Below are 22,466 nucleotides of genomic sequence, written 5' to 3'. Positions count from 1 at the left end.
AAAAAACAGAGCTCAGAATTCCTGAGTCTAAGGACATAAATGTATTCACATGTTTCTCAGACCTGACACTCCATCACAAACATAGAACCATTATGGAAAAAGAGATGCAGGATCTTACAAATAATATTTACAAGTTTTGGTCCCATGTTCACAGACTGATGCATTCTGGTGATTTTCCACTGCCTACTGAATTGCTGAGGTGAGCAGCTCGACAGAGGACACCTTCAACACCTGAGCAGGGGGAAGCTCAGCGTCCAGGAGCCTCAAATAAGAGCAGCAAGAGCCACCGAGGGAGCCTTAAGTCTTCGACAGGACTTGCGCAGAGCCGGCAGCTCAGCTGAGGCGAGCAGGGACTCACAGGGGGCGGAGCCAGGAGGGGCGGCAGCGGCCCTGAGGGGTTAAAGACCTGCCCCAGGGAGCGAAGTGAGGCTGTTTGCGTGGGATGGTGAGCAGTCGCCGTATGACCAGGGCCCGGTCTGGGAGCTCTTCTCTGGCTGCCCTGGCGCTGACCAGTGTAGGCACCCAGAGAGAGCCGATGACAGGGGAGGCTGCAGTGCAGAGCTCGGAGTGTAGAGAGTGCCTGCACTGGTCTTGTGAGGGGAGGGTGCCCCGTGGGAAGGGGTGCAGTCGGTGCTCCCTGGTGGAGGTCCTCCTGCAGCAGGTGGCTGAGCTGTGGGACGCTGTCAATAGGCCGAAACATGTCAGGGAAGCTGAGAGGAAGCAGGACTGCTTGCTCCAGGCCTGAACTGTGCAAGGGCCTCAAGCGTCCCCTGTAGTTCATAGAGGAAAGAAGGAGGCCGTTTACCCAGGAAGCTGGGAAACAGTAACAAAAACAAAACAAACAAACAAAAAACCACCAAAAAACCAAAACAAAACCAAAAAAAGAAACCAAGAAAAAAGGAGGAAGAGGACAATTAAAAGAACGGGGCTTCCTCCTAAATCTGTTGTCCCCACCCAGAACCGCTTCGCAGTTCTGCAGGGGGTAATGAGAAAACAAACTCGCACCATGAACAACTGGCTGGTGCACTGCTAAAGAAGATCTCTACTGGTGCTGCCAGGAAAAAGCGGCGGGTCGTAGTAGTAGGGGACTCTACTTTGAAAGGAACAGAGGCACCCATCTGTCGGCCTCATCCGGACTTAAGGGAGGTGTGTTGCCTACTAGGGGCATGGATCAGGGATGTTGCAGAGAGGCTGCCTGCTCTAGTGAGTCACACTGTTACCCATTACTAGTGATCCATGTGGGTGTTAGTGATATAGATAGCAGGAGCCTGGAGAACATAAAGAAGGACTAGAGAGCCCTGGAAAGAAGGTTAGGGGCTCTGGAGCTCAGATAGTCTTTTAGTCAGTTCTCCAGGATAAAGGGGAGGACCTTAAAAAGGCTAGGTGGATTTGCCAGGTTAATAAATGGTTAGAAGGGTGGTGCCATAGTCAGGGGGTTGGGTATCTAGAACATGGGACTCAATTTAGTAGGCAAGGTCTACTGGGGCCTGGTGAAGCTGGTCTAACAACAAAGGGGAAGAGCGGTTTTGATAGGAAGCTTGCTAGGCTGGTCAAGAAAGCTTTAAACTAGATGTGTTGGGGAAGGGGGGAATCATTCCATCCCAACACACCCAGTCAGTTGCCAGCACCTATAATGAATGCTCAGAGCAATGCAGAGATATTCCAGCCGCTCCAGCCAATGAACCGGCTTCATTTGGAGCTCGGCTCAGATGCCTCTATACAAACACCCCGTAGCATGGGGAACAAACGAGAAATTAGATATGTGTGCATGTCTATGGGGGTATGATATATTAGGCATCACAGAAACATGGTGGGATGGCTCCTATGACTGGAGTGTTGAATGGAAGGTTCCAGGCTCTTCAGAAAAGACAGGCCTGGCAGACAGGGAGGGTGACTTACTATTTATGTTAGGGATAGGCTGGAAAGTATGGAACTCTGTCTGGGGACAGGTGATCAGTCAGCAGAGAGTTTGTGGATCAGGGTTGAAGGGAGAAAAACTATGGGGAACATTACTGTGGGGATCTGTTACAGACCGCCTGATCAAGAGGACTCTGTGGATGAAGCACTCTGTACACAGAGAGGAACAGCCTCACACTCGCAGGCGCTTGTCGTCATGGGGGACTTCAACCACCCTGATATCTGTTGGAGGGACTGTATGGCCCGGCACAAGCAATCCAGGAGGTTCCTCAGTTGTGTGGAAGACAACTTCCTTCTGCAAGTAGTAGAGGAGCCAACAAGGAGAGGTGCCATGCTTGACCTCATGCTCACCAACAGGGAAGGGCTGGTTGGAAATGTGACGCTCCAGGGCAGACTTGGTTGCAGTGATCATGAGATGGTCGAATCTCGGATCCTCAGGACAGTGAGAAGAGCATGCAGCAAGCTCACTGTCCTGGACTTCAAGAGAGCAGACTCTGGCCTCTTCAGGAACCTGCTTATTAAGGTTCCTTGGGATATAGCCCTAGAGGGCAGGGGGCCCAAGACTGTTGGTTGATATTCAAGGATCACCGGCTACAGGCTCAGGAGTGTTGCATCCCAACTAGAAGGAAGTGCAGCAGGAGGGCCAGGAGACCTCCTTGGATGGATAAGGAGCTGCTGAGGAAACTTCGAGGGAAAAAGAAGCTTATAAAAAGTGGAAGCAGGGACAGGTGGCCTGAGAAGAATACAGGGATGGTGTCTGGGCAGCTAGGGCCCAGGTTAGGAAAGCTAAGGCCCAGTTAGAATTAAACTTGGCTAGGGATGTTAAAGATAACAGGAAGGGATTCTATAGGTACGTAGCAAATAAATGACAGACTAGGGACAACATGGACCCTCTCCAGAAGCTATCGAGAGAGCTGGCTACCCTGGATTTGGAGAAGTCTGAGGTTCTTAATGACTTCTTTGCCTCAGTCTTCACTGGCAAATGATCTGACCACACCACCCAAGTCTTGGAAGGCAGACGCAGGGACTGTGAGAATGAAGCTGTTAGGCCCACTGTAGAAGAAGATTTTGTTCGAGACCATCTTAAGAACCTGAATGTACACAGGTCCATAGGACCTGATGAAATTCATCCACAGGTCCTGAAGGAGCTGGCAAATAAAGTTGCTAAGCCACTGGCCATCATATTTGAAAAATCATGGCAGTCAGGTGAAGTTTCCAATGACTGGAAAAATGGTAAGGTAACCCCTATTTTCAAGAAGGGGAAAATGATGATCCAGGGAACTACAGACCATTCAGGCTCACCTCCGTGCCTGGCAAAATCCTGGAGCAGATTCTCCTGCAAGGCATGCTAAGGCACATGAAAAACAAGGAGGTGGTTGGTGACAGGCAGCATGGCTTCACTAAGGGGAAATCCTGCCTGACCAATTTGGTGGCCTTCGATGATGGGGCTATGGAACTGATGGATAGGGGTAGAGCAGTTGATGTCATCTACCTGGACTTGTACAAAGCATTCAACACTGTCCCACACGAAATCCTTGTCTCTAAATTGGAGAGACATCAATTTGATAGATGGACCACTCAGTGGATAAAGAACTGGCTGGATGGCCGCATGCAAAGATTTGTGGTCAATGGCTCAATGTCTGGCTGGAGACCAGTAACGAGAGGTGTCCCTCAGGGGCTGGTGTTGGGACCGGTCTTGTTTAACATCTTGGGGGTGTTGCCCGATGAGAAAATGAACATGAGCCAGCAGTGTGCACTCGCAGCCCAGAAAGCCAACTGTACCGTGGGCTGCATCAAAAGGGCATGACCAGCAGGTTGAAGAAGGTGATCCTGCCCCTCTACTCTGCTCTTTTGAGACCTCACTTGGAGTATTGTGTACAGTTCTGATGTCCTCAACATAAAAGGGCATGGAACTGTTGGAACAAGTCCAGAGGAGGGCCACAAGGATGATCAATGGACTGAAGCATCTCCCATATGAAGACAGGCTGCGAAAGTTGGAGCACAACGGGCAACACCCCCAAGTCCTTCTCCACGGGGCTGCTCTGAATCTCTTCTTTGCCTAGCCTGTAGCTGTGCCTGGGATTGCTCCAACCCTGGTGTAGGACCTTGCACTTGGCATGGTTAAACTTCATAAGGTTGGCATCAGCCCACCTCAAAAGTGTGTCAAGGTCCCTCTGGATGGCATCCCTTCCCTTGAGCGTATCAACTGAACCACACAGCTTAGTGTCATCGGCAAACTTGCTGAGAGCGCACTCAATCCCACTGTCCATGTGTCATGGTTTAAGCCCCGGCTGTAAATTAGAACCACACAGTCTACTTCCCCCCCACCCCCCCAGAGGGATGGGGAGGAGAATCGAAAGAATGTAACTCCCAGGGGTTGAGATAAAAACAGTCCAGTAACTAAGGTATAACACAAATCACTACTGCTGCCACCAATAATAATAACGATAAGAGGAATAACAAGGGAAGAGAATACGATACCGCCCGCCGGAAAAGAGCCCGACAGAAGAAGAGGACGTGCCCTTCCAGGTAGCTCCCAGTTACATCCCCCGGCATGACGTGCTGTGGTATGGAATACCTCTTTGGCTAGTTTGGGTCAGGTGTCCTGTCCCTGCTTCCTCCCGGCTTCTCCTCCTCCCTGGCAGAGCACGAGACTCACAAAGTCCTTGGTCAGTCTAAACATCGGTGTTATCAGCTCTGTTCCCAGGCCGAAAGTCAAAAACACAGTGCTGCAACAGCTACTAAGAAGGAGAAAAACTGACTGCTACTGCTGAACCCAGGACACCATGTTACCAACAAAGATGTTGAACAAGACTGATCCCAACACCAATCCCTGAGGGACACCTCTCGTTACTGGTCTCCAGCCAGACATTGAGCCATTGACCACAACTCTTTGCATGCGGCCATCCAGCCAGTTCTTTATCCACTGAGTGGTCCATCTATCAAATTGATGTCTCTCAATTTAGAGACAAGGATGTCATGCGGGACAGTGTCGAATGCTTTGCACAAGTCCAGGTAGATGACATCAACTGCTCTACCCCTATCCATCAGTTCCATAGCCCCATCATAGAAGGCCACCAAATTGATCAGGCAGGATTTCCACTTAGTGAAGCCATGCTGCCTGTCACCAACTACCTCCTTGTTTTTCATGTCTTGCAGGAGAATCTGCTCCAAGATTTTGCCAGGCACAGAGGTGAGATTGACTGGTCTGTAATTCCCCGGGTCATCCATTTTCCCCTTCTTGAAAATGGGGGTTATATTTCCCTTTTCCCAGTCATTGGGAACTTCACCTGACTGCCATGATTTTTCAAATATGATGGCCTGTGGCTTAGCAACTTCATTTGCCAGCCCCTTCAGGACCTGTGGATGGATTTCATCAGGTCCCATGGGCTTGTGTACGTTCAGGTTCTCTAGGATGATCTCGAACCAGATCTTCTCCTACAGTTGGCCTAAGGTCTCATGGTCCCTGCGTCTGCCTTCCAAGACTTGGGTGGTGTGGTCAGATTATTTGCCAGTGAAGACTGAGGCAAAGAAGTCATTAAGAACCTCAGCCTTCTCCAAATCCAGGGTAGCCAGTTCTGATAGCTTCCGGAGAGGTCCCATATTGTCCCTAGTCTGTCATTTATTTGCAATGTACCTATAGAATCCCTTCCTGTTATCTTTCACATCCGTAGCCATGTTTAATGGGGCCTTAGCTTTCCTAACCTGGGCCCTAGCTTCCCAGACAACATCCCTGTATTCTTCTCAGGCCGCCTGTCCTTGTTTCCACCTTTTATAAGCTTCTTTTTATCCGTTAATTACCTTTCCGTTGGCAAATGTAATTTTATTTTGAAATTAAACCTATTTTGCTCTCAACTCCTTGCAGTCATGTACTCAAAGCACCAAGGTGATTCAGGTGACCTGTTCTGAATTCTTGCAATGACATTTAAGGCACACCACATATTTTTCATATCTCCGGGTGCTTCCTTGATTGACAACCACCTGCCTGTTTTGGATGCGCATTGTGTATCCTTAGGAAGCTGAGAGAGTGTGGCATTCTGACATTCTGTCTCTCCACTCTGTCACTCTTCTGCAGGTCATTAGGTTTATCCCACGGTGTTTTGTCTCTTTATCTGTGTGCTTATGGCTCTGTTCTTTATCTTCCCTCCATCACTTCTACAAAGCTTGAGTTTTATTTTAGACTTCTCCTGTTTCAGTCTGGGTACAGGTAGTCCCTTGTTATTAGGCTTTCCCTTTTGTCTCAACATGCTTGACAGTGACTGAACAGTGTAAAAAGGGATTTGAGAGCTTTCACCTTACCAGAAGACTGTGAATAAAGGATGCAAAAGAAAATGAAGTGAAGGAAGGAAAGAAAGGCATGAGGTTATCATGTTTTGAGTGAGCAGATGTGGCTCAGATCAAAAAATTCTCATAAAAAAATCGTATAATTCTTATCAACAAGGACAGGGATCTTACAAGGCAGCTGTTTACCAGATACAATGGTAGAGTAAGTGCAATTGTAGAGCAGCTGCAGAGAGATGGCACACCTAGACATAAAGCGACCACACTAAATGTTACAGACATGAAAATTTCTTCTGTCATCAGCTGACTTGTCAAAAAAAAAACCCTCAGAAGAAGGCAGGTCATTAGCAATAAAAAGGATTAATGAGATGTTCACTGATTTACCTCTTAGAAAAAATGCATAATTCTCAAGAAATTTGTTTCACTTCAGAATCGGTTTTCTAATTCTGAAGTTTTCATTACCACATTACTTCATATTTTCATATTTTATTTTCTCACCTTCTATGAATAATCAACTACTCATTTTCTCTTTCGGATCTTATTTTTCCTTCACGTTTTCTCCTTGATGTTTCCTTAAAACTGTCTGGTCCTTCAAAAACCCTCCCCACCACTCTCTCTCCTGGCTTCAAAACATTGAATATTCCAAATTAAAAATCAATTGAGTAGAATTTTGTTGATTACAATAAAGAACAGTTAAGAATTTAAACATACTTTATACAGAATTCTGACGAGATAAAGTGTTTAAAGTACTAAGTACATAAAAACTAAGTATTGTTTTAAGGTCAAAAGGCAGCCACATTTTTTTGCATATTAACTGTCTTCATTAGTCTTCATGATATTAGTCTTAGTATCACTAGGCTGTTATTCTCACCTAGGTTAAAACAGGGAATGTAGAATATATACCTTCGTAATTGCCATTAATCCTGATGAGGCTAATTCTTGTACCTCTTCAAATGTAAAGAAAAGCATATATTCTCCAGCCTGTACTAATAGGTCATATGAATGACCATCTGCAAGAATTAATGAACTGCATAGCTTCTTGTTTAAAGCATGGTCAAGTTAAAACTGTGCACAATGCTCAGAAAAAAAAATCTTGTTAAATTTCTGTGACCTGTTTAAGGTTTAGATGTTTGGTGGCCAGTTCTTTACTGGAATAACTTTGAATATCTTGCAGAAGCTAGGTCATGGATATAACCCTTATTTACCTTTATTTATTTAGAATCACAGCAACTCTAGTTACCTTTGTGCATTTTAAATTAGGTTTATTGTCCAATTTAATTTTCTTTGTTGATGTATTTCACTTGGCCTACTTTGTAGAGTTCAAGTCTCTAATGACGTAGAGAATTGCATCTGCCATTAAGGCTATCAAAATAATACACTATGACTTTGAGAAAAAAAAAAAGAATAAAAGGAAACCTATAGGTTTTTACAGTTTTTATAGATCCTGTTGGAGGCCTAGAGTAAAAGAATATCATAGTTTTCAGTTATTTCTCACAAAGACAAAAATGCTAGTATTGTTTTTTTGTTAGAAATAAGTAAGTGGAATGATGAAAGATTTTACTGTCAGCTGTTGTCCTTGGGTCTAGTCAATGACCTTGTTCCAACTGGATGTAAATACAAGAAAATTTGCACGCCTTTCTCCTCTGGTACCACTAAATGATGATAGGTAATTATAAGAAGCATCTGGGAATTATCTAGTATTAAAAAAATAGATTAGCACACATGATCAGCATCTTAATACATCCATTTACTATCTATTTTTCTTCATATGCCTTGGAATGTAAAGGAGGAAATTAGTAAGTGAATGGAGAGATATTTTACATTGGTTTTTGTTGGTTGTGGCTTCTATTAACAACATCACCTCCCTCCTCCCCTCACCCTCCCTGCCCTCTGCCCCCCACCTTTATGCTGTATTGTTTTTCTTTAGGAAAGGATAACTAAATCGATTAGGAGGGATACCAAAATGGCCAAACATTAGGCAAGGACGTATTTTTGTACCATGGATGGAAATGGAAAAAAACGAACAGTATTAAGAAATGGCAACTGAGGCACAAGTTAAAATGTACAAGAAATGTTCTTTGGATTTGAATCCAGAGTTGATTGCTGGATTAAACAGCAATTGGGTATGGATAAAATCAGAAAAAGAATAAAAGTAAAATGAGGAGGTAATGGGAATGGTTGAGCAGGTAGGGAATATTTGAGCAGGTAGGGAAGAAAAGACCTGAAACCACTAATAATTGCACAAGGACATTAACACTTGTAGAGTAAAAAGAGATTCAGCTGGTCAGATGAAGTAAGTCCATATAGAGCATGGAAAACACATTTCTAAGAAGAAAGTGAAGAATGACCATAATGTGCTTATCTCAACAAGGAAAAAGATCTCTAATACACTGCAGAGTGGCATTGCTTTCCTGGCCTGATTTCTGCAGAAAAAAATTAAAAAATCATGTTATCTTCTGATATGCTTTCTTGCAAATAATGACACAGACAAGAGTCCTTGGACCAAGAGAAATACCATCTGAGTATTACCCAAGCTTTTCTCCAGCAAAGAGGCTAGCAAAGAAGTGTAAGCAATGTATTAAAATTTCAGGACTGGTGAGATAGCTGAACATTGTTTTCTGGAGCTGCTATTTTCCTAAAGGGGACCCAAAGGAATTGATATACGGGGGAGGAAGAAGCAATATTCATGCTTATTGTAATTTACTTTTAAATAAATAAAAAAATCCATACTTACAATAAAATCTATAAAGCTGATTTTATATGAAGCAGAAATTAGAATACCTATTGTGTTGCTTTTCACCAATCATTAAGCCCTTGAGTGAGGCAGACAAAACATTACTTCATAAAAATATAAATACAATAAATTCATTTTAGAAAGACAGCAATGTTTACCTTATTTCCAACAGAGAAGAAGTTTCTGTATAACTTCTCAAAAACAGAACATTGTTAGACAAAGATTTGAGAAGTCACTATTTTATGTGGTCACAAGAAAACTTTATACCAGAAGCTTAGAAGTGACTTTATATTTTATTACTGAACAAAACCTCCCACAGATCTGCTATTCCAAAGAAGTGAGAAAAAAAAAAAAAAAAAAAACAAACCACAACAAAACAACCAAATCCCAAACCAAACAAAAAATCACTCCCCACCTTTCCACTCCCCCCCCAAAAAAAAAAGTCTTACCAAAGGGCTCAACAAACAAACAGAAACCCACCAGAAGAACTTTGGAGAGAACTTGATTAAAAAGTCTTTATAAAAAGTGTCCAGGTTTGCCTGGATTTTTTTTATTTTAACCACATTTTAGTCTTCATGACTGAATAAGCAATAATGTAATTTAAAGTGTTCAGGGAAGAGAGAATTGGATGATTACTGTGATTATGAAGGAAATATATGTTGGGGGAATTTCTGAGTCCTCCTTGAATTGCTTCATCAGAGTATTCAAGGGTTTCTTCCTCATTTTGTACATGTCTTCAGTTCAGAATATACCGAGTTTTGTTAACTCTTGAGCACTTTGAATTCTGCTGCTTTATGACAGTAAGAAAAACCTATTAACAGGCTTCTTGCAAGCAGAAGTGACCTGTATTCATAGGAATAATCAATGAACATATTCCTTATGAGAAAAGCTTCTTATTTAACTTTCAGATAGATATCATGTGATTTGACGGGTTCATTTGGCATGAATTTGGAAAGGATTTCTCATGTTGTCCAAGATATACAAGATTTTCCCAGAACATATTTTCAGGAAAGCTCTTTTATGCTGAATCTTCAAACCTTTGAAACAGTTTGTTGAATTATTCCTTTACCATTGAGTAGATCAGTGATGTAAATTGCTTTAATTTGAATACCATTTAAGACCGTGTTGGAACACTTAATGTACACTACAGCTGTTCTACAAAACTGCTAGATCAATACAGCTGATTAGGTAGGTCACAGTAATGGAAAATTTGGACTATAGAAAGACCCCACAAAACCTACCCTTTTGTTGAGGCAGCTTCTATGTGCTGGGCACAATACATCCATTGAAATTTCCTGAAATAATAGGAGAATGAATAGCCCAACACCTCCTAAATGAAACTCGAACAAGTTTACTTTATTTAAGTATAAGAAGCTCGCCAGCAGGTCAAGAGAGATGGTTGTCCCCTTCTACTCCACTCTTAAGAAATAGCACCTGTAGTCCTGTGTCTAGCTCTGGGGTACCCAACATAAGAAGGATGTGGACCTGTTGAAGCGAGTCCAGAGGAGGCCATGAAGATAGTCTGAGGGCTGGAGCACCTGTTCTATGGAGATAGGCTGAGAGAGCTAGGCTTGTTCAGCCTGGAGAAGAGAAGGCTCTGTGGAGACCTTATAGTAGCTTTTCAGTAACTTAAGGAGGTCTAACAAGAAATTTAGAGAGGAATTTCTTATAAGGATGTAATGACAGGAGAAGGGCTAATGGCTTCAAGCTGAAAGCAGGTAGATTTATATTAGATATTAATGAGAATTTCTTCACTATGAGAGTGGTGAGACACTGGCTGCCCCATTCCTGGCAGTGTTCAAGGCCAGACTGAAGGCTTGGAGCAACCTGATCTAGTGGAAGGTGTCCCTGCCCCTGGCAGGGGGTTGGAACTAGATGAGCTTTAAGGTCCTTTTCAGCCCAAACCATTCTATGATTCTATGATTCTATATAGCTTGAGACTATGCCAAGTTTCAGTGCACATATCTCTGTTTCAGAGTACAATAACTTGAAAATGAGTTTATTATACTGCAGGAGGGAGCCATCTTTTCAGTTTTTCGACCTGCGACAGGAATAACAGGTAATTGATATTTTATAAGACCTTATGGACCATGTAAAGTAGCAATTACTGAATCTGTAATAACTGGTCTTTGAATATGTATGATAAAACTTTCAAAGTATAATGTGTATATATATGTTAATGTATAATATGTGAAAGACTTGATCAAGATATATTAAGATAGGAGTGAAATAGGATACAAGCCTTTGAAAACTAAATTTCGTGGCATTCTGGTAGGAAATATTCATTCAACTATATACCCTAAAGTAGGATAATAGAATTTTCATGACCATGTCATCTGGAAAAGGAAACACTTGGGAATTTACTATAGGACTTAATATTCAGTAAGTTAGAATTTTTTAACATAAATTAATCTGAATATTTGGACATACCTGAAAAACACAGAAGTGATGATTCTATCCTTTTTTTTTTTTTTCCATGTGATGCTGGCAGATAGTAATTACTTCCATCCAGTAATTCTTAGATCCAGTGGCATTCTCTAAAATTACAGCATCATTAAAGAGAATAAATATACAAAACCTCCTTTCACAAGCTCCACGTAAGGGAGTAATAAAGTCCTGTTAGGTAGAGAAGAGATATTGGAAGCTCCCATCCTACCTCTTGCTGCCCTGCCATAAATAGTATATTCGTAGTTTGTGCGGTACAGATCCACAATAAGTAGGTAGTGAAGCATTGCTTGTTGTTCTATGTTATTTTGTATTTTTTTGGGTGGGTGAGGTTGGTTATTTGTTTTATCATGCCCTAGACCTTTATACACAATATAATTACAAGCAATAGGCATATCAAAGTTAGAGCTGGTAAAACAATGACTGGGTGAAGCATGAAATTAAAAACTGTTACTGTCAGTAGCTATCCAATAAGAGTTTCTCACCAGTGGTGTTTTCCATGTTTCTTCATTCTTCTCAAGTCGTGGTGCATCTCTTCTGTATCATGATGATCAGTGATTAGAGTTTTGTGTCTGTTGTTTCAGACGAGTTCTAGCAGTTGACACAGGTCATCATGTAGTAGCAGTTTCTTCGCTCATGTAAGATTCATTCCAGAGGGAGTAGGCAGTGAATCTTGACTCCATATATAATTAGGTTAGAACTATTGATAAGATTTAAGAGAAGATGAATAAGATGTTAAGACAAAAGCTGTGGCCTTGTTGTTGATGAGGCATAACATTGACTAAATACCACCAGGACTGAAATTATATTTCAAATTTAATTGCATTATGCCAAATTACCTTTCAAATTTCAGTGGGTAAGGTGCCTTCTTCATCTCTTCTAGTTGTTGCTACTATAGATCGCATCTACAATTGAGCTTGTATACAATTAAGAGCTAGAGGAACACTATTTTGGGCTGCACCAAGTGCATCCACAATCAGCTGATGGTACCCTTCATTAATTCTTTCTCACTGAAGCAATATATCAGGTAAGAGCCATTTGTTAGTTCCCAGTTTTAGTAGAGAAGACTCAATAGGTGTTCTAATTTGTTTAAATCATAGAATCATAGAATCATAGAATAGTTAGGGTTGGAAAGGACCTTAAGATCATCTAGTTCTAACCCCCCTGCCATCAGCAGGGACACCTCACACTAAACCATGCCACCCAAGGCTCTGTCCAGCCTGGCCTGGAGCACCACCAGGGATGGAGCATTCACAACCTCCCTGGGCAACCCGTTCCAGTGCCTCACCACCCTAACAGTAAAGAACTTCTTCCTTAGATCCAATCTAAACTTCCCCTGTTTAAGTTTGAACCTGTTACCCCTTGTCCTGTCACTACAGTCCCTGATGAATCGTCCCTCTACAGCATCCTTGTAGGCCTCCTTCAGATACTGGAAGGCTGCTAGGAAGTCTCCACACAGCCTTCTCTTCCCCAGGATGAACAGCCCCAACTTTCTCAGCCTATCTTCATACGGCAGGTGCTCCAGTCCCCTGATCATCCTCATGGCCCTCCTCTGGACTTGTTCCAACAATTCCATGTCCTTTTTATGTTGGGATTGCTCCGACCCAGGTGTAGGACCTTGCACTTGGCATGGTTAAACTTCATCAGGCTGGCATCAGCCCACCTCACAAGCATGTCGAGGTCCCTCTGGATGACATCCCTTCCCTTCAGTGTATCAATTGAACCACACAGCTTAGTGTCATCGTCAAACTTGCTGAGGGGACACTCAGTCCCACTGTCCATGTCACCGACAAAGATGTTGAACAAGACCGGTCCCAACACCGATCCCTGAGGGACACCACTCGTTGCTGGTCTCCAGCTGGACATTGAGCCATTGGCCACAACTCTTTGGGTGCAGCCATCCAGGCAGGTCTTTATCCACCGAGTGGTCCACCTATCAAATTGATGTCTCTCCAATTTAGTGACAAAGATGTCATGTGGGACTGTGTCGAAGGCTTTGCACAAGTCCAGGTAGATGACGTCAACTCTACCCCTATCCATCAGTTTCATAGCCCCATCATAGAAGTTAGTACTTGTTGTGCTAACTTTATTTATGAATACTTTGGCATCTATACTATTTAAGACTTCTTGTCTCTGTGACACTGATCATATGTCTCCTTGTTCTCTTTGAAGAAGTGGAAGTTTACCCATGTAACAATGCTAACCATCCTGCATAGGACATAGTGAGGAATGGTAAGCAGATCAGTTTGAGTGCAGAGATATTACTTTGCATCAATAGTTTAATGCTTTTAAGTGAACAAGATGGATTAAATAACACTCATTTTTGTCCAGTATGTTTGTTTACATACAGTCCAATTTCAGAAATATATGGGGATAGAATTTTCTTATCCTTAATTAGAGTGGATACTAAGTGGATACTAAGCCTAGTGATGCCTGGTTTAAATTTAAATTATAAGATGGATCATATTATGTTTTGGTGATCCCAGAGGCAAATTACAAATTATACAAATTACAAATTATATACAAATTACAGATTATACTGAGGTAGAATTGTACTAACAGTCTAATCTTTCAGCAGCAAAAATATTTGTATCCCTTAGTGTTATATTTGGTCCCTTCCAACCAGACTTGATATTGTACACAGTGATTTCAGATGCCTCTTCATACGTATCACGTGACATCTTACCTTTATTTCCTGTCCTGGCACTCCCTGGAGTCAGGGCAGTCAAAAGCTCTTAGGATTCCTACTCTATTCTGTGCTAACAAAACAACTGCTCTTATTTCTCTTACTTGTGCACTGCCTTCATCTCCTTCTAATACTTGTCTACCAGCAGCAACATCTAATGCAACAGCCTTATATTGCCATTTACTGTTGTTGTGGTTTAAACCCAGCCACGCAGCTCATTCACTCACTCCCCCCCTTCCTCCCCCCACTCCGGGAGGGATGGGGAGGAGAATTGAGACAATGTGACTCCCATGGGTTGAGATAAGAACAGTCCAGTAACTAAGGTATAACACAAACCACTACTGCTACCACCAATAATAATAATGATAAAGGACATAACAAGGGAAGAGAATACAGTATCACTCACCAACTGCTATCGATACTTAGCCCGGCCCTGCGGTGAACTAGCCCTTCCGGGTAACTCCCAGTTACATCCTGGGCATGACGTGCTGTGGTGTGAAATACCTCTTTGGCTAGTTTGTGTCAGGTGTCCTGTCCCTACTTCCTCCTGGCTTCCCCTCCTCCCTGGCAGAGCATGAGACTCAGAAAGTCCTTGGTCAGACTAAACATTTGAGCAGTAACTAAAAACATCAGTGTTATCAGCTCTGTTCCCAGGCCAAAAGTCGAAAACAGCGCTGCACCAGCTACTAAGAAGGAGAAAAAATGACTGCTACTGCTGAACCCAGGACAACTGTTTACCCTTTTTTCTGAAGCAGTCATCTAACAAATGTTCAGTAAGGGGTGGTGGATCCAAAATTGGAGAGAGTTTAATTTTGTTGTAATGCTAAAGGGCCTGTGTTTATGGGCATCCGCAGTTTTGAGACCTTAGTGTGTCCTTCAATTAATTGAATATTTTCTGCAACTGTTATTAGGTAGGCATACCATTTTCTGATAGTGTTTTTTTGTGCAACTGCTTCTGGTGGAGCAGTCCCTTTTAGGATTTCTTCTAATAAATAAATGGTCCTCTAGTTTGCACAGGTTGTCTCTGATGTATTTTCTCAACTTGTTTATTGCTTGGACTAAAGATAAAAGTCCCTTTTCTTATTCAAAGTTTTGTTGTTCTCTTTCTTTAAATGTGGTTGAGCTAAACAATAAAGATCTTCTGGCACACTGGGGCCAGTTTGGAACACATTACAGTTCAGTGAAACCCCATTTGGTTATAACAGGCTCATGGAGGTGTATTGGTCCCAGTGACTGATATGTTTTTAATTCTTCAGTTAAGAGTTTTGACTGCCTCTTTTTGTTGCAATTTCCACTCCCAGGATTTGCCTTTCTGTAATAGTGAATATAATCGACAGGAAATGGTAGAAAATCAGGTATATGCTTACTCTAATATCCTAAAATTCCCATTGATTTTTGTAACTCCTTTGATTTGAGCAGTTGCAGCTCTTCAATTTTCCCTAAGGTCCCTGGAGCAATCCCTGCACTGCCTCCTATCCACAGAGTACCTAAAAATTTTCTTTCTTTATTTGGTCTCTGGCATTTTCTGTGTAAAATCTCAATTTCTGCTTTATTTTGCACTTGTCATACTGCTGCTGCTGATTCCCCACCTTCTCAGCAGAATTTTCTCCAATCAGAATATCATCTATATACTGGTACAGTGTCAATGTCACATCTTGGAGGAGTGAGATTGATTGTAAAAGTTCAGCAAGTGCAGCATGAGCAATTTTGAGTGAAGGTTTATATCCCTGTGGGAGTCTGTTAAGGGTATATTGTATTCCTTCCCAAGTGGAAGCAAATTTCTCTTTATCGTCCTCCTTAAAGGGAACCATAAAGAACGTGCATTTTACATCCAGTGCTGCCATCCACGGGTGCGCAGCTATTTGCAAAGTAGCTGTTAAGTTTGTAGTGTTCGGTAAGGCAGCTTTTAACAGGGCTGTATTAGCATTTAGGTGCTGCAAGTCAATTGCTAGTCCCCATCTCCCATCTGATTTCCAGACTGGCCAGACAGATGAGTTATATGGGGAGTGTATTCTGGAGATAATTAGTCATTTTTCCAAATCAGCTGTGACTTCAGAAGTTTCATTTTGTGCAGCAGTAAAAATCAGATATTGGGGCATATTAGCATTTTTTGAGTCAGGGAGTGCAGGAGCTACCCACACCACCACCTCATGATTTTTGCTGGGATTGAGTTCAATGTATGAGCTGAAGGACCACATGCTGCCATCACGCAGGTACCAGCTTCATCACTTTAAAACAATGAAACCCACCGAAAACATTTTCATGATGGTTCTTAATTGAAGAGGAAGTAGTAACCATGAACTTTTCTCCTGGGAGCCATAAATTGACTTGAGCATTTCGATACACAGCACTTGCTCTTTCACACTGCTGATCTTAACTCTTTGCTATCTGGATCTCATGCTCAGTTTTTCAGCATGTTGTTGTCTTAGTATTGAAATCTGTGCTCCCGTTTCTATTAAAAATTACACCAACTCTTCCTGAGGACCAACTGGAATAAAAATGTATGGACCATCATCACTTATCCACTGATAAGCCTCCACTTCCCAGACTGGCAGGCCCAATTGCCTTCCAGGCATTCCTGTAATTCCTCCCTAAGGGGGAATGAGGGTTTGTCTCCACTTCTGGGGACTGGGGACAGAGGAGTTGAAATATGCTTTTTCCTTTCACCACTATCTTGTTTCTGGAGTAGTCTGTAGGCTGACCCTGAATGAGGCACTGGGAATGCCTAGGGCTGATGCATTCCTCCATAATTTATTCCTCTGTTCTTGAGACTCTGTTCACAGGTTTTTAAATTTGTTTACCTTTGATCTAGTTTCTGTTACCTGTTCCACAGGTCTTAATTCTGTGGTCTCCTAAAGGCTTCGGGTTTTGTTTTACAGATGGAACATCACTCCTTTTACAACTGTAGTTATAAATGCTGAGTTTTCATTCTGCCCATTTACAAAGTTGCTTTGAAAGAAGCATTATCACCCTGTTTGTTATTGTATTCAGTATCTCTTTAAATCTTATCCCATTTTGCAACTAGATAGAGTTTGAGAATTTCAAGGGCTCCTCTAATCAGTGGTTTTAACATTGCAAAATCAACTGTAGCGGGTAGTGGAACAACATGGGTTCCTTCACTGGGCACGAAATCTGCTTTTTGGACAACAGGATGGTTTGTATAGTATGCCACAGTTGACCACCCCGTAGTCCCATAGTTCATTCTGTTTTAACAGTGGTTTACGATCGCTGGGATCACCTCGAATATGTCTTTCACGGAATACTATTTGTTTCCTTATCTGTACAATGTTAGGGGGATAGGGTGCATTTTGACCTTGTGTCTCAACATTTGTCTTTTCTCCTTGTCTTCCTATACCTGTTTTTGCAGCTGTTCAATTTTGAAGAACAGCAATAACTCAATTGCCATTCTACTCTCTATTTTGTCTTTTAAGTCCTTTGTCTATACTGTTCTTGATATGTAGCTTCTGAAGAGATACTTAGCATCTTGCTGAGAACTCCTTTCCCTTTTCCATCTTTTGTTCTGCCCCTAATTGCCTTAAAGTGGACTTCAAAGACTTGCGATTTATGCCACTTATCACCAGCCCATTCTTCTTAGAATTTGGGATTTGAATTCACTCTATTCCTCTGTAAATAAATCACTGATACTACTTGCCATCCTACCAACTACACCAGTTTGTCACGGATGAAGTGATGGTCTTCATTCGTAAGAGAGAAGTAGCAATATGTTTACTGATATAAAACAGCGATTTAACACAGTTTGGTAGTAAATGTGACAGTGGTTTAACAAGATTCGGTGTCAAGGTACACTTGATTATTAATTGCATACATGGCAGGGTCAGACAGAACTGTCAGGGAGACCCTTCTATTGAGTCATTAGGTTCAATGACTTACTTTTTAAACTCCTTCTCTGAGAGGAGTGCAGGTATGGCTGGATCCAGATGCAGTCTCAGACTTGTCAACTGTTTATGTCTAAAGGATTGTATGTGCAGTCAATCCTTTATATCACTAATTTATCAAAGTTTAGCATGCTGTTAGTCACTTACTGTGAATCTGTCATGACAAGGAATCTCTCAATCTTGAGGAGCAACCCTGACAGGCTGAGTGAAAGAAAGTGGCCAATGATCACCTGTATGGGTGAATAACATCAATCTGTACTTAATAACTATTAAGCTAGCTTTCAAACTATCGGTTTAATAAATACTGTAAATGGCAGTTATATAGTTATAAGCATTTATATCGTATGGCAGATATTCTGATTAAAGTTCTTTACCCTAATCATATCATAGTGGTAAACTTGGCAGTCCTGGGGTAGTGGTTGGACTTGGTATTAAATGTCTTATCCAACTGTGTTGATTCTATGATTATAAATTATCATTAACAATTATAATAAAGCTTTTATTTTACATATATATTTTATATATATATCTCTCCTTAATCCTGTGGGGCAAAGTGGTTTGAAGTATGGATCTAGTTGCACCTAAACTTCTCCCTGAGAAGGAGTTTGGACAATAAGGGGGTCCTTTTTGAACCTAGTGACTGAACTGGAAGTTCTCCTTACAACTTTGTCTGAAGTGCATCTATCTTCCACTCTGTTTGTGACACATACTGACTATGCATATTAGTTTCTTCCAAGTATGGCTTAACTGAACCTTAATCATCTCTATGGTTAGTTGGATACATTGCTCATTAGCCCTTGGCTATTGTGTTCTTCTGTCTCCCCTTAATCCACTTTGAGGCAGATGCAGCCATCAGAACCAGATACACCAATTATGAGTGACTGTCACTGGTGGAGTTATGGGAAAAGTCAGGTTTGGTGAGGGGTGAGGTGAGTACACTGTCAGAGATGGTCATGGTCAGGAGGACTAGACTTGAGGATGATTTTAGGTTTGGACCTAATTGTTGCAGACACAGCCTAAGCTACGGTTTAGAGCACAGCAAAGGTGTTAATTTAACTGGGTATGTTTGACCACAAGCTGAAGTCGGAAGTTGAATAGAGGTTTTGTATCTTTACCTCAAATTCATAAGTACATAAAGTCTGCAGTTGCCTGAGCACTTACAGTAGAAGGTTTTTCCTGAGCCATCTGAAGTCCCTGGGATTTTAATTTTCCTTTTGTGTTGACCACAGGCTGAATTTTCTTATGCCTATTTCATATGAATTTGCCTTTCGTATTTACCACCATGGTCAGGAGCACTGTGCTTTCCCAGACTTATCCTCACATTAAGGTGGGCCATGCCTGAGAAGTGTCTCTGGACTTGGAGGAAAGAGAATAAAGCTGTCTCCGATTGTATAGATACAGACTCAGCAGCTGTGACCTACAGAAATGAAAAGGTATGGTCTTGAGCCTGGCTGTTATTCACTGCATATGTGACTATTGTCCCCTTTCTCTGTGTGTGTGTGTGTGTCACTCAAAGTGAAGGCGGCAAAAGCCTCATTCATTTCTAGTCCCTCTCAACTCCTGGATGTTTATTCTCAAACCAACACTAAAGCAGTCAGCCATTTATTTCTTTGTATTTCTAGCCAAAAGGCACTTGTCAGTTCCTTTAGGGCTATCAGGAAGCAGCCGGAGTATTGTCCATAGCAGAACTAACCTCCAAGTGCAGCCTAGGATTCACCAACAATTAACACATCCTGCTGAGATGTGGCAGGTACATTTGATTCTGAACTCACGAGGCTGCAGCACCACCTTAGCCAGCAAAGCCTTCAGGAAGAAAATAATACCACAATTAATTTACCATGATGAGGTGAAAGATGACTTTATTTTACAAAAAGCCTTACCGGAGATTTGTCTGAAACCACCAAATAAAAGAAAACCCTGGTGTTGGACTAAGGATTAGAATCATATGATTGCTAATGAAAAATACATACTGAGCTAACAGGCATGTGCAAATTAGGTTCTTTCTTCCTCCTCCTTCTAAACACAGGCTATAATATTCTATTTCACTAAGCGATCCTATCAGAATATTAAATTTTCCATTAGCAGGATTAGATTAGGTCTTAATATTAAACCATGTACGTCAGTCCTATTAAACAAGATACGTTCCCCAGTCCTGCTACCATCCTGATATTATTCCAGCCAAATATCTTTTTCTTACATTCAGCAGGGATTTGAGAAGGACAGAGCACTGAATATTAGGAGCTGCCTTGAGTAACTGTTTGTAATGAAGAACAACAACGGGGAGGCAAATCCCTGCAGTCAAACAGGCTTAAACAAAAATAACATTTTTGTTTTTTATGGAGCAAATTACATGAAATGCCAAGCATATGGATTTAATGAATATGACTTTCTAAAACCATAAACAAGATTAGTTTTATACTTTTATTTTTTTAGAGCACAGCGGAAACAAATTAAATTTGCTCTGAGATGCACTTCTCATAACTATCATCCGTGTTATAAACATCTTACCCGTAATCACAAATTCAGTGCTACAGACAACAAAGTCTACTGAGGTGTTAAGCTGAAAGGCAGGTGGAAAGCAGGGTGAGCTTTTTCTGTGGAAAACATACAGGGTTTTTTCCCAATTGAAAAGCTTTAAATGAGATTCAGCTAGTGGATGACTGGTAAGTGAAGCCTAATGTTCATTTAGGAAATTGTCTGATTAGAGCTATGAAGACTTTGCAGCCCTGGGGTGGATACTCTGTTTTGCAGATAGCTCAAACATCATATTTTTCAGTTCACAATATTTAGGCATACACAGCCCTCAAAAAATACCTACTAAGGTATTAGAAGCATAATGGGGCAATGCAATAAAACATTTGAAGGGAGGCTTTAGAGGTGGACTGAATCAAACTAGCAACACAGCATATTAATGCTAGAAACAGCTAGCCTAATTAAACAAGTGCAAGTTCCCAGCTGTTTATTTTTAAGGTATATAAAAATAATAGAGTGGGACTATCTCCTATGTTCTACAAGCAAAAGGGCTGGTTTTGTCTAAGCCATGTTTCATGCACAGCATTGCTATGTGATTTCCATTTCTGAGGGAGTTCAGGCCCTGGATAAAGGAAAACAGTTGCTCAAGATGGAGGGACAGGGCTGTGAACAAGTAGAGAGTTCATTTCATAGAATAAGACAATAAAATAGGAACAGGAACCAGAAATTGCAACATAAGAACTCCAAAGCATATTATAGTGCTTATCAGCCAAATAGCAGCTACAGGTCCCTTTGTTACTGCCATACCTGGCTGTTACTGCTGTACCTGCTTCTTGCAAGCACCGTGAGGCATTTCAAAAGGAGAAAGTTCGTGGCTACAGCATCAGCCAGTATGGAAAGCAGCAACAAAATCCCTCTTCTCCGGGCACAGTGATGATGTCATCAAGGGATTGCACATTGCTATCCACAAAAAGCTCATGTAATGATACAACAGGAAGACATTTTGTTTGTGAAGGTATCAATAAATATAATAGATTTTGTGGTCATTTAGGTAAATTGTCATTCTGTTTTTGATAAAGAAAAGACCTAGATGTCCCCAGGCCCTTTCAAGTGGGAGACAGTAAGACAGTGTTACTGTTTTTTCTGTGTCACTGCATCCAGGCATAAACTTAAAGGAACATATCTTCCTATCTGGGGCATTAGCCCTGTATTTTAAGATAGTAGGTATATGTTGAAGTTACACTTTGTGTGTGTGCCCTTGTGAGTCTGCACGAGCACATGCACTCTTTGTCTTGGAGAAGTGAACCAAACAGTTTGAAGCAGTAACAGGACATATATCACCTTTGTTTTTCCTCCTAACGATAACTAGATGCTGTTTTGCAATGTCTTGGTCTATCCCCAGTCAGCAACTAAGCACCATGTAGCTACTTGCTCTCTCCCCCTGACCCAGTGGGATGAGGCAGAGAATCAGAAAAGTGAGAAAACTTGTGTGTAGAGGAATAGGAGTTTATTCCCTCTGGCATTTGTAAAGTGCTAAGTCATCTTAATGGAGTTACTGCTAGTTTAAAGTAGAGGGTAATGAAACCAGGCCCAGGGTCTTTGTAAATTTCCTCTGTCCTAGGTAGTTTTTAATGACACCCCTGGCTACAATGAATTTCCAGAGATCCTGTTAATTTACAAGTATCAGAAATGCAACACATTACAATTTTATTATGAATTTCACTATATTGAAATCCTGCCCTCTTCAAATCAATGGTGTATTTTCTGTCGGGTTCAGTGAAGTCAATACTTCACTCCTGTACCCTTTTTAATATATGAGCTTCTGAGCACTTGAGGAATGTTGCTTTTTTAAATAATGATACCCACAATGTTCTGATTACAGAGAAAATTTTGTGTATCTTTGGAGCTAAAAGATGAAAAGGTCTTGTACATGTTTTTTTACCTCATAATTTAAAGTCTTTATAGCCTGAACTCATAGTTTTTCAATGTTTTGCCTTATAATATTAAACAATATAACTGCAGAGTACTGGAATAG

Source organism: Psittacula echo (assembly GCF_963264785.1).
Source record: "Psittacula echo genome assembly, chromosome: Z".
In the NCBI taxonomy this organism is placed as follows: domain Eukaryota; kingdom Metazoa; phylum Chordata; class Aves; order Psittaciformes; family Psittacidae; genus Psittacula; species Psittacula echo.
Note: the sequence above shows the minus strand (reverse complement) of the source record.